This window comes from Schistocerca piceifrons, chromosome 2 (assembly GCF_021461385.2).
Source record: "Schistocerca piceifrons isolate TAMUIC-IGC-003096 chromosome 2, iqSchPice1.1, whole genome shotgun sequence".
Taxonomy (NCBI): Eukaryota; Metazoa; Arthropoda; class Insecta; order Orthoptera; family Acrididae; genus Schistocerca; species Schistocerca piceifrons.
In genome coordinates this window covers 649,231,198-649,244,965 of record NC_060139.1, presented here as the reverse complement: position 1 = coordinate 649,244,965, position 13,768 = coordinate 649,231,198, and positions in this window count along the sequence as shown.

Below are 13,768 nucleotides of genomic sequence, written 5' to 3'. Positions count from 1 at the left end.
TGCATTTCATAATGTAAAATACAATCTTTTTGACCTTGGACTAATTTAAATAATCATCGTTCATGAAAAACAATATACAGTATTGAATTATTGCGCAAGGAAATACTGTAGGATGCACCTGGATAGAAGATGGATGGGACATAGGATGAATTGGACTTATTAAATGCCTAACTACAATTACAGGTAAAATGAACATTTATTGACTTCGATTTATTAGTGAGAACACTTGTAAACATAATGCAATGTGACAATTGCTGGTGTCTGATGTATCTCAAGTTTCATACTTGATAAATCTTAAAGCTTGCTTCTAAGTCCGCTACTAAATTGGTGATTTATGGGACAGGAATACTCGAAGGATGGGTGGACCATACACATTCTTAATGTCCACATGCAGTTACTGAGTTTTACATAGAGGGGAAGAGAAAAGAACACAGGTCTTCGACCATGACTACACGTGGCTAGCAAAGAGAGTATGCTCCCTCGATTTTAACACGCGAAATGAATGCGAAAATTACCGTTGAAACACACACATGAAGATCAAAACATGAACTGAAAACGTATTTAATTTAAATACACTGTATAAGAGGGATATTGTGCAAACAACGGCACTAAAAGCTCTTAAACCAGAACACGAGCACATGGTGGGTAACAAGCGAAGGTAAGTACCGAACACATAGCAATTTCAGAAAAAAGGGAGTGCGTTTGCACTGAATTTGCGGCAAAAGTAAAAAGATATGAGAGCTGAAAACTCTTAAACATGAGCACTAACACATGGTGGTAATGAACAAAGTTAAGTACCGAATAATGGCTGCTACAGAATAAAATGGATTGAAAAATCAGTGGCAAAATCACAGTAGCATTATACAGGGTGATTCAAAAAGAATACCACAACTTTAAAAATGTGTATTTAATGAAAGAAACATAATATAACCTTCTGTTATACATCATTACAAAGAGTATTTAAAAAGGCTTTTTTTTTCACTCAAAAACAAGTTCAGAGATGTTCAATATGGCCCCCTCCAGACACTCGAGAAATATCAACCCGATACTCCAACTCGTTCCACACTCTCTGTAGCATATCAGGCGTAACAGTTTGGATAGCTGCTGTTATTTCTCGTTTCAAATCATCAATGGTGGCTGGGAGAGGTGGCCGAAACACCATATCCTTAACATACCCCCATAAGAAAAAATCGCAGGGGGTAAGATCAGGGCTTCTTGGAGGCCAGTGATGAAGTACTCTGTCACGGGCTGCCTGGCGGCCGATCCATCGCCTCGGGTAGTTGACGTTCAGGTAGTTACGGACAGATAAGTGCCAATGTGGTGGTGCTCCATCCTGCTGAAATATGAATTGTTGTGCTTCTTGTTCGAGCTGAGGGAACAGCCAATTCTCTAATATCTCCAGATACTGTAGTCCAGTTACAGTAGCACCTTCGAAGAAAAAGGGACCAAAAACTTTATTGGCTGAAATGGCACAGAAAACGTTCACCTTAGGAGAGTCACGTTCATACTGAGTTGTTTCCCGTGGATTCTCAGTGCCCCATATACAGACATTGTGACGGTTGACTTTCCCGTTAGTGTGGAAAGTTGCTTCATCACTAAACACAATCTTTGAAACGAAAGATTCATCTGTTTCCATTTGAGCAAGGATAAAATCACAGAAATCGATTCTTTTAATTTTATCAGCTGCAGACAGTGCTTGAACCAATTTCAGACGATAAGGTTTCATAACTAACCTTTTTCGTAGGACTCTCCATACAGTTGATTGTGGAGTTTGCAGCTCTCTGCTAGTTCTGCGAGTCGATTTTCCTGGGCTGCGAACAAATGCTTGCCGGATGCATGCTAAATTTTCATCACTCGTTCTCGGCCGTTCAGAACTTTTCCCTTTGCACAAACACCCATTCTCTGTAAACTGTTTATACCAACGTTTAATACACCACCTATCAGGAGGTTTAACACCATACTTCGTTCGAAATGCACGCTGAACAACTGTCGTCGATTCACTTCTGCCGTACTCAATAACACAAAAAGCTTTCTGTTGAGCGGTCGCCATCTTAGCATCAACTGACGCTGACGCCTAGTCAACAGCGCCTCAAGCGAACAAATGTACAACTAAATGAAACTTTATAGCTCCCTTAATTCGCCGACAGATAGTGCTTAGTTCTGCCTTTTGTCGTTGCAGAGTTTTAAATTCCTAAAGTTGTGGTATTCTTTTTGAATCACCCTGTACAATGCACAATGCATTCGCGGATAGCTGATTGAACTGAACCGTTACCCATTCAACGCACTTTCATGTGTTCAAATGACTAGTTGACTCAAACAATAGGCTACAAAATCACCTAAAATTTCAAGGTATTCAAAACCCGCGATATACAAATAAAATTAGTCACACAAAATAATAGAATATAAAGCTATAACAGACAAGCACTAGGGCTTCAGCTAGACTGAAAACTTACGTAAATTCATACATTAACTAGACTATTGAAGAGAAACTCTTCGAGCAACCGATATTGACAAGTTCTAAGTGGACAGTGAAGAGCTCCCTTAACAAAACTGAAGTTTACCTTAAAACAGAAGTGACCAGAGAGGAGGCCTATTTTATCATGCCAACCTACACATAAGGTTCGACCATGGCAAACAGAAATCTCTTTGCTACCCACCAAGCATCTACCAAAACTGACCATATTGTCACAGTAGCAGGCTACTCTACTCCCACGGTTAGACACATTGAATTTGTCACTGCACACACGCTTAGATTCTTTTTATTATTCCAGAGGGAAAGGAAAGAAAAGGACAGGCACAGTGGAATATGGCTCTGAGACATTATAAACATGAGTGTGAAACTCAGAGAAGTAGCAAAATTTAATGGACTTTGCGCAAGTGCATCTGAATCGCACAGTTCGCAGACAAGTTTAGTACAAAATACGAAAAGTATGTAAACTATGGCTGATAAGAACGTACTCAGCTGCTTACTCTTTTTATGCCAGAGACAATTTACTAACTTCACCGTAAACTGAGCTGTCGGAGACACTGATATGAGGTCACTTTTTCTCATGAAGAGGCACACACAGAGGCCCTTCATCACACACAATCTCCAGAGAAAAGGCTGTGCACGGAGTGGTTTTCCATGCAAGGGAACACCCAAGCAGTCCTTAACTCAGGCACAAACTTAGAAACATTAAGTATTTTGCAAAAACATATACAATTTTAAACAGAAAAATTAGAATTAAGAACGGGGAATCAGTACTATAATCTAAAACATTACTTACTACTAGTAGTTTACATTTTAGTAATTTAACCCTTTGGCACAGATTTCAGTGTTTCATTGAAACTTTGTTTTGAAGCCCAAAACTGAATTAGACATGTGTCGTTATTTCACTTGAAGACAATTCATCACCCTATTCATGGGTCACTAATGATAATTCAGTATAATATGTAATAAAACACATGTCAGTAAGTCTATTGGATACTTACAACAAAAATAATACGCAAATGTGCCTCAGCAAAGAAAATACGCAAAATGACACTAAGTACAGTAAAGAAAATAAGCAAAATGATACTAAGCAAACACCACAAGCAAAATATAACACTAAATATCAAATGAGACTGAGTAAAGCACCAAAGGAAAACAGTGCACAAGACACCAACAAGCAATATAGAATCAACACGATCAAATACATAATGACATTCAGATAATTAGCAAAATAAACACAACGTGATTACCATAAGCAATGACAATTAAATAAAGAGCAATAAGCAAACAATGATTAAAAACAACACACCAGTACGTCAAGAATTCCACAAATAAAATTATTTAAGAGACAAATAATCACTTTTCAGATTTAGAATGTTGTTATCAAAAGCAGCCTCCTTCTGTAACCAAACCAAGCGTCCCCCCCCCCCCCCCCCCCAGTCCATAGATCGGAGCCAGATGAGGCTATACCCAAAGGGATGGCATGAATTTAACGGTTTACAACTGGAACAGTTTAGAAGAACGGAACTGCAGCGACATGGAGGGAACCATCATAGAGGATGGATAATTTTACTAAAAAGTGCACAATGTAGTGCGTCATAGGAAAACTCCCTGATTTAGCACAACATATTACCTTACTGAAGTCGAGCCTACTTCAGTTTCACTTGCAGATCTGCGTGGTGTTAGGCCACTGAGTAGGCTGGCAGCCTTTCGTGTTCGGAATCGGAATCCGATCAGACGCGCGCACGTCTGCAGAACATTGCACAAGGAGGAGAAATGATCTGAATGAAAAATCTCAGATGAGCTCGGGATCTTAACTGAAGAGTAATTAATGAAAGGACACTAATTATGTCCGATCGTTCGTGTCCTAACAATTTGCCGTCAACCTCGCCTATATTGGCCTGTAACATACAGACAAAACAGCATAAATGATTAAAAGAGAAGCCAATGGCTTAAATTATTAAATTAATAACGGGTCCGACAGAACAGATATATTTAAATAATCTTTATCACACAAGTATAGATGTATCTACAACGCTTAACACCAGCTCAGCCTGAGCTCCAACGACAAAAAGGTGATAGTATAAGAAGATAAAAGAACAGCGCTTTTTCCTTTTTTTCTCAGTAATTTTGCGTTCACCACTTTTACAGGTTCTGGGAGTTTCGGTATATTAAATGCAGTCTTTGAACATACGTCAAAATCATCGTTCCTTTTATAACTACAGTATAGCTTTCCTGTTTTACACACCATTACGTTATCCATTATTACAATAAAAATTAGAGCAACAAGAAAAGTGAAACATTTTATCGTCCCCTTGAGTGCTTTTAGTTATTGTATCAACAGTATACATCACAAGGTTTCAACAGCAGTTGGTGGGCTGGAAATTATCTCTCAGCATGTAAGTTTCATGTTAACTTTTACTAAGGAAACACAGAATGTAAAATAAGAAAAAGCAAATAAAATATTTGCTGCCTGAACTGTTAATTAAAGTTTACAAATACAATAATTTCTTAAAAACATTCAGAATAATTGCATTATTGGTAATTTTTTCAAATGAAAACAATTAAGTTTTATGTTTCAGTAATAGATGAGAACTCAATACTTATTGTAATGTTCTTGGCTCATGTATAATTCTGAGTTCTCTGTCCCTCCCCATCTCGGATCGGTACACGGGGAAAAAGAGCCGAGGAGAAAAAATCCAACGGAGAGAGGGACGACATCATGCGTTCTACACATTTAGTACTCTGACGCAAAACCGTATATTCAATTAGGTGTTCATGAGTCACAGTCATGCCTAATGTACATACGGAACCTAAGATTTTATACCCTCTTGACTATTTACATACATGACAAGCTCTCTGCATAGAGTGTTCAAAATTGTTTCTATCCACACATAACTGACTACTGAAACGATGCAATCTTTCTGTTTGTTCAAAGTTGATTTTTTTTTTATTTTTGCGGAAATTCAGTTCTCGAGAAACATTTGTACATAACTATAACATGACGTCGTCGAAGACTGAACCAAGGTCGCAGCATCGTTGTGCGGCGGCGAGTGGCGGAATCGTGTTCGAGGCGACGGGAGGTTGGCCGCGGTGATCAGATCGGATGCGGGGTTGTGAACAGGCACAGCCGCCGCGGAAGACAGCTGTCAGTCCGTCGGCTGGCATGTTATTCTTCAAACCGCTCGTCAAGGGGCACACACACACACACACACACACACACACACACACACACACACACACACATATATATATATATATATATATATATATATATATATATATATATATATATATATCAAACCGACATAGCACATCGGGCATACAAGGATCATCAGTTAGCACATAGGGATCGGTGGTCGCAAAGGCCTTCCAGGGCTACTAAACGGCGTTGCAGTTACTTTAGTCACATGCTGAAAATGGACGTCCTCTACAGAAGGTGCTAAAAGATTTGTCCAGATGATTCGAACACGCGTGACATCGACTGCATTGAACGGCGCACACACTCAAAGATACCTGGTGTGTCTCGCTGCCGCAACAGTCTTGTCAACGAAGTCCTCTGGCGACGTAACAGGTGTTTCATACACAACGCCCTTCAGATACCCCCACAAGAAAAAATCGATTGGGAACAGAGCGGGTGATTGTGGTGTCCATGCGACTGGCCCACCTCGACCAGTCCAGAAGCAGGGAGATGTTGCCTGCAGATGTGCCCTCGCTTGTCTGCTGAAATGCGCGGAGGCTCCTTCGCGCTGAAATCGAATGCGGTGGCGACGAAAAGGCTTGGAAACATCATTCAGCATGTCAGAAAGACTCTCTCGGAGGAATCTGAGATACCTGCGACCACAAGTCGGTCCGAGAGAATGTACGGCTCAATTAAACAGTCTTCGACGATGCCAGCTCACACGTAAGAGTAAATTTGCGTTGTGAGTCATGTGTTCTGATCCGTCCACATATGCAGATTGTGAACACTGGTCACACCATCGGGTGAGAGTGCACGCTCATCGGTGAAGAGAACACTAGCTTTGAAGCTTCAGTCTGCAGCAGATTTCTGCAGAAACCACTGCGCTTTTTGTAGGACTCCGACTGCAATGCCTGGACGCGTTGGATATGAAACGGCAGCAGACCTTCGTCGTGTACAATGCGACAGTTGGAGGGTTGGGTATATCGGTAGCCCACTAGAATACACGGTAGGGATCGCGAGGTGTACGGGCAAGAGCAAGTGGCGCGAGGCCCACGAGGAAGACAGGCCGCGGCGCGAACGTCACTCAGCTCAGCAGACAAACTACGTTTCCACACCTTTTAACTCGTCACTGGGTGTGTACGTACAAACGAGAATTGCATCTTCTACTGGAATCTGCTATTAAGGAGTCTTATTGTTATTAGTCCTACAATGATCGGGAGTCTATAGGCCTCCTTACAATTTGTTGCGGCTGTACTGGGGTACAATAAAATTAAAATCATGCCAAAATGACTATCCCTTGCATAAGGCACCACTTCTTGTATGAAATGACGACTGTTAAACAGAAGAGACTAAGTGCTATAAACAAGCTGTTGCATGGGGGCTTACTTAAAAAGAAATGAATAAATGCAATAATTTTAGTAGCTGTGTGACCGGTTACGAAGTCTCGTAACCAGTTGGCCCTGACTAGTATTAGCACGCAATCTGACTGCATAAAATAAAAATAAGGAATGACAAGGAATTTCCGTTAACACAATTGATTAATTAAGTCCCCTGCAACTATAAAAGCTACGAAACAACAAAGCACAAGTGCAACTGTTCTGTGTGTGGTAGTGTGACTCAACGCACATGTATCTGGCTCGGTTCTTCCTCAATACGACAAGATATTTTAAACACCATTTACAGTGAACTAATTGAAAAACCAGAAATACTATAATTGCACATAGAAACCAGAATTACAAGTCTAATACATGAACACGAGCCAGATGCTTTGTTGACTGAACCTGTGACCAAGAGGCATTCTCCTTAAAGAAATCGTAATACTTTTTTTTTACCTCAATATATATTGACGAAAAATACACTGTGATCATTGCAACATTTTCCATCTAAACATTACACTAACCGAACAGCATCTACTCTCTCGCCCAACAGAACAACAACTGCACTCGACTTCCTCTGAACTACTACTGTGATCATTGCAACATCTTCCATCTAAACATTACACGAACCGAACAGCATCTACTCTCTCGCCAAACAGAACAATCTTTGGCACAATCTCTGGCGCTGTGACTCAGTGTAGCCACCTTTCACCGTTATACCATTTATATCGAGTATTGATCGTAAACTAAATTTTATTGTAGTACGATTACTCAGTAAAACTTCCTAATAGCAGATTCCAGCAGAAGATGCAATTCTAGTTATTAAGTACATGCCCAGCTGCGTGTTTAGAAACCCATTTTGTCTGCTGAGCTTAGCGAGGGAGCGAGTTCAGGCCTACCTTCGTGACGTACGCGCCGCGGCCTGTCTGTCTCGTGGGCCTCTGTAGAGGCGGTACATACACTAGATCTTTGTCTCCCCGCAGAAAAAAGTCACCCGGAGTGAGATCTGGTGATCGGGGAGGCCAGTTCATGAAACAGCTGTCCCCTTCAGTAGCACAGCCGATCCATCGCTGCGGCAGCTCCGTGTTCAGCTACTAGCGCTGACTATCGGCAAATTACCAAACTACACTGTGGCGGTATACATGAAAAAACACTTTCAGGGTTTCTCTTACGTCGTTTCTTCCATACTTCTTTCATTCGTTCTCCATGTTTTCTTTTTCTTTCTTCTGTCCATTTTGTTCCTGGTCTCTTTAGTGCTTCCTTCTCCGACAATACAATCCACTTTTCCACCTTATTTCTAAAAGTTTTTCTATCTTTGACATCTTTAAGGTCAATATTTGCTTTTTGTAAATCTAATTTTACTTGGCTAATCCATGGTGTTGTTGATTTGACTTTTTCTATGTAAGTGAGAATTCTGTTGGTGAGTCGTGTGGGGGGAAGTCTAGTGACATGTCCATAAAATTTTAATCTTCGGCTTCTTATGTCTGCTGCCAGGTTTGATATAGTTTCTGTGGTTCTTCTTGATTGTATCCGGTATCCTTCTTCTGTTAATTTTGGACCTAAAATCTTTCTCATAATTTTGCGTTCTTCTTTTAGTATTTTTTCTAAATCACATTTTGTGTGGAGTGTGAGCGTTTCACTAGCATATAGTGCTGCTGGCTTAATTACTGCGCAGTAGTGTCTGATTTTTGTGTTCGAGGAGATGCATTTTTTATTGTATATTTCATGTGTCATACCATATGCTCTCTTCATTTTCTGTTGTCTGATCTTCTGTGCAACTTTCTCTCCTCCGGTTGGCTCCAAAATTTCACCTAGGTATTTAAAATGTTTTACTCTATTTATTTTTCCATATTTTGTGTTCAAACTGTTTATATGGAATTTCGTACAGAAAAATTCTGTCTTTTGAAACGAAATTTGTAAACCTACTTTGTCCGCACATTCCTTAAGGATCTCTATTTGTTTGGTGGCGATTTCTTCATCAGCTGCAAGTATGGCCAAGTCGTCCGCGAATGCTAAACAAGATATCTCCACGTTGTCTTTGGTTCTACCAAGATGGATTGGTTTCCAGTAGGATTAATTTTTTAATTCTTTTTCCCATTCTTTAATGACTTTATCCAGGACTATATTAAACAGAAGTGGAGATAGCCCGTCACCTTGACGTACTCCAGTTTTTATGAGAATAGGTTCAGAGATTTCTCCCCTGAATTTAACTTTAGATACAGTGTCTGTCAGTGATTCTTTGATAAGCCTTAGTGTTTTGGAGTCAAGTCCAAGTTCCTCTAAAATGTTAACAAAGATTGCCGGTCAATTGAGTCATAGGCTTTCTTAAAATCTACAAATGTACAAATTATGGGGGCATTTCTAATTGCTTTGTGTTTTAATATTGTCTTTAAATTAAATATTTGTTCTATGGATGAGCGACCGGGGCGGAAGCCTGCTTGATAATCACCAATTTGGCGTTCCAGCTGCTCTTGTGTTCTTTTCAGCAGGCATGTTGAGAGAATTTTGTAGGTGACTTGTAAAAGTGAGATTCCCCTGTAGTTATTGACATTTGTTCTGTCTCCTTTTTTATGTAACGGGTGAATAAGGGCACATTTCCAATCCTCTGGTAATTTTTCTGTTTCCCATATTTTTGTTATTATTTTTGTGAGCTCTTGCAACGTCTTTGGTCCTAGGTTTTTTAATAGCTCTGCAACAATGCCATCTTCGCCAGATGTTCTATTATTTTTTAAGTTTTTAATGTGACATTTGATTTCTTCCTGTGTTGGTGGTAATGAATCCGGTTGAGCGTTGGCACTGATTTCTTTGGGAAACCTTAAACTAGGTTCTGGACAATTTAGTAGGTTAGAAAAATATTGAGCCAATACTTGACAGTTTTCCTGGTTTGTTAGGGCTAATTTACCATCTGGTTTTCTGAAACATAAATTTTGAGGGATATATCCTCGTATTTTATCTGCGAAAGTTCTGTAGAAGTCTCTTGTATTATAGTTTTGGAAATTTTCTTCTATGGCATCCAGTTGTGCCTTTGTGTACTTCCTTTTTGCTTGCCTAATAGATTTTGAAACCTGTTTTCTAACCTCGTTAAATAAATGTAGACTTCCTTGTGATTTTTTACTGTTATATTCTTGAAATGCCTTTTTTCTCCTTTCCAATGCATTTTCACAGTCTGAATCCCACCAAGGGTGTTTGAATATCTTTTTCAAGGGAATAGTTTCCTTAGCTATTCGCGTGATTTTAGAATGAAATTCTTCCCATGTGTTTGCCTTTTCCTTCTCCCATTCTTCTTTTACTTTAGATTCTTTAATCTTCTTGGTGTCATATTTCTGTATTTCTGTTTTCTTCTGATGACTTCTTCGTGCTGTAAACTTGATTTTAATTCTAGTTAGGTAATGGTCTGAATCAATGTTTGCTCCTCTGCGTACTTGGACGTCGTAAATTTCTTTTTGTACTGGGTATGAAATCGCCACATGATCTATTTGAAACTCGCCAATTTGTTGTATAGGAGATCTCCATGTCTTTTGTTTTCTTGGACATTTTCTTAGAGATGTTGACATTATCTTCAGGTTATTCTGCTTACATAGTTCGACGAGCCTTGTACCATTTTTATTGGTAAATTTATGTGCAGGATATTTGCCTACGGTTTTTTGGTGGATTTTCTCTCTACCAATTTGGGCATTAAAGTCGCCGAGTAGAACTTTTGTATCATCTTTTGGAATCTTGGCCATTATATTCTCCAAATTTTCCCAGAACTTTTCTGTTTCTATGGGGTTTTTCTTGTTGTCTCCGTTTGTGGGAGCATGAACATTAACCATTGTGTATGTTTTGTTGGCACATTGTAAGCGCATCGTCATTATCCTATTATTTACGGGAGTAACTTCCTTGATGGAGCTGAGCACGCTCTTGTGTATGATAAACGCCATCCCGAGATGGCGGGCTCCTCTTCCGATTCGTTTATCCGTCTTGCTCTTAAAGATGCGATAGTTGCCATAATCTGATGTTTCTTCATCTGTAAAACGTGTCTCCTGTAAAGCTAGTATTACTATCTTTTGCTTTTCAAGTGCTGTTGTAAGGTTTAGAAGTTTTCCTGGTTGGATTAATGTATTTATGTTAAAGGTTCCAATGTATGTAGGTGTTTTAAGTGGAAGTTTGCCAGAGAGCTCCGACTTTCTCTGATGTAATCGTGTAAGTCCAGGTTCCCCAGAATCCGAATTCCTGGTTGCCATCTGTTGATGGGTGGATTGGTTACCACCTGGGGTAATGTTGTTATTACTTGCACGAGTCATACTTGCTTGTAATCAAGTTGGTCCAGTGTTTCCACTGGGTGTTTAGAACCAGGGATTGTTAGTTCCTGGCGCATTATGACCAGCCGCACATTGTGTGAACAGACGCTGACCAGGATGCCGATGGTTCCCACTTCAGACGCGTCCTGGATTTGGGTGTTGACAGTGCTTATTGTAATGGCGGCACTTACTCGCCATGACACAGCAACGTCTTCGGGTTCTGTGGTTTTTGAATGAGTGTGACCCTTGCCAAAAGTCACCCTCCCACACCCTCGTGATGCTGCCGCCTCGGTCCGGGACTGCTTATTTGGGTTTCCCCTTATTCGCAGCTGTCCACCATATCTAATGGATCGTTCGCTATCCGCCACCTGCGACCCGCCCTGTACCTGAGGCTGCGGCTACATTGGCACTGTAGGTCGATGAACACTGTTCAACTCAACGCTTAGTATGACTTCGCGTTTGATTCACTGCCGCACTGTTCGTTTAATATTTTTTAGTAGTCTTTCTTTGAAAGAGGTCTTTGCACTTTTAAAACATCGACGTTTGTAGAATTTAACAGTTTCTTGTGTGTGTGATATCTTACGGGACTTAACTGCGAAGGTCATCAGTCCCTAAATTATCCTAAGGACAAACACACACACCCATGCCCGAGTGAGGACTCGAACCTCCGCCGGGACCAGCCGCACAGTACATTGCTGCAGCGCCTAGATCGCTCGGCTAATCCCGCGCGGCTTAACAGTTTCTTATTCTCCTGTACTTCCCTATTTCATCAGTGTCCGAAACGATGGTTCGTCGCGACGTATGTGTTGTACTCCGCACCTGCTGGCCGAAGCGCTTGCGAGTCCCGGTCGCGGAGTCTCGAGGGCCTCAGCATTACCCTAAATTTTCCGGGGGTCCACTTATTTGCCTTTGATGTGGGAAGTTGGCAGTGTTGCTTTTGCTGAGACAGATTTTCTTTCTCTATCGTCGTTTTCTATTAGTAATGCGCATAAAATACAGTACATATGTCCCTTGGCACATTTTTAAATTACTGTTGCACTACACAGTTCTTAATGCCGTGGGGTACGAACTTTACCATCCCGCACTTTCAGCGTCCCGGGATTCACGCTCTTTTGTCGTGTCCATGTTCATTACTTTGAGTGATTATTTGAAATACCGCCACACGAGCCAGAGCAGCGGCGACAACTGAAGAGCGTTGCTGCGGGAATTGTTGCTGCGCGTGGCAGTTACACACAGACAGTTAAGCCTGCTGGCTTCGTGATTACGTGCTCGCGTATTTCGCGAATGTTGGCACTTTCTGTGGGTGCAGTCCGGTTTATCCATATTTGTGCGAATGTGTGGATGTTTTAACCTTTCGGTTTATCTCACATCCTCGCAACACACCGGACCGGCGACCCACAGCGTCACTGGTTCGTGCTTCGGTAAGTGAAATTCAACGTCTTTTCACTGCGGCTACATTGGCACTGTAGGTCGATGAACACTGTTCAACTCAACGCTTAGTATGACTTCGCGTTTGATTCACTGCCGCACTGTTCGTTTAATATTCATGTTTACATTTCACACATCCCACTTTCAAGAGTCTATGTTTGGTGCACACGTTTTCCGTCTAGGAAGCCCGACATGCATGTTTAAAAGTATACCAATTATATTTTTCACTCTTTACGATAGGAGCTACACCCCTCTGGGACCCACCGGTTTAAGTTTACGGCTTTCACTAATCTTATTCCTTTTACAAATACATATTTATACATATTGGTTTTTAAATATTACTTATACATTTCGCTTACATGTCAGCTTTCCACACAGTGAGTGGGGTTTTTCGAGCATAGCTCGTCATTATGTTTCTCTAAGGTTACAGGTAATTCGCGCCTTTCAGTACATAATGTTAAGACAATAATCTTTGTGCTTGTTTATTTAGTGGATACACAACTGTGCCAAGTGCACAATCTTCGTTTTAGCATTTGAGGAAACGTGATTACAGAGAGCGTGTTTATGCCTCAGGAATACATACAGTTTTCCTATTCCAAACTTATGCCCATCAGTAAGTCATTAATAATTATTCAAAGTTAATTAACGGACCAAACATAGTCTCACTCTGGACTAATTTTAAAATTGTCTTCATATATACAATTTACACGAAATTTTCCACACATGTGCAGGCAAAGTATTGCTTCAAGTGAAAAATTCTAGTTTCGATGCTAGTCATTCCGTCAGGTTATACTTATTAAAAGTTTTCGGAGTGATCTACTTTGCGTGGGTGCTCCACTTACATTCTAAAATTACGTATAAGCATAGTTTCATATTACATAGAAAACCTCTTCACGTAATTCGAAATTACGGTTCCAGTCAGTCTGGTCTTAGGCCAGACGGATTAGCACTTCTTTAAGGTACCAGATTTATCTAATCACAGAGCAACATTTTAGCATTATCGATCAGTTCTGTATGAAGAAGCACATAAATA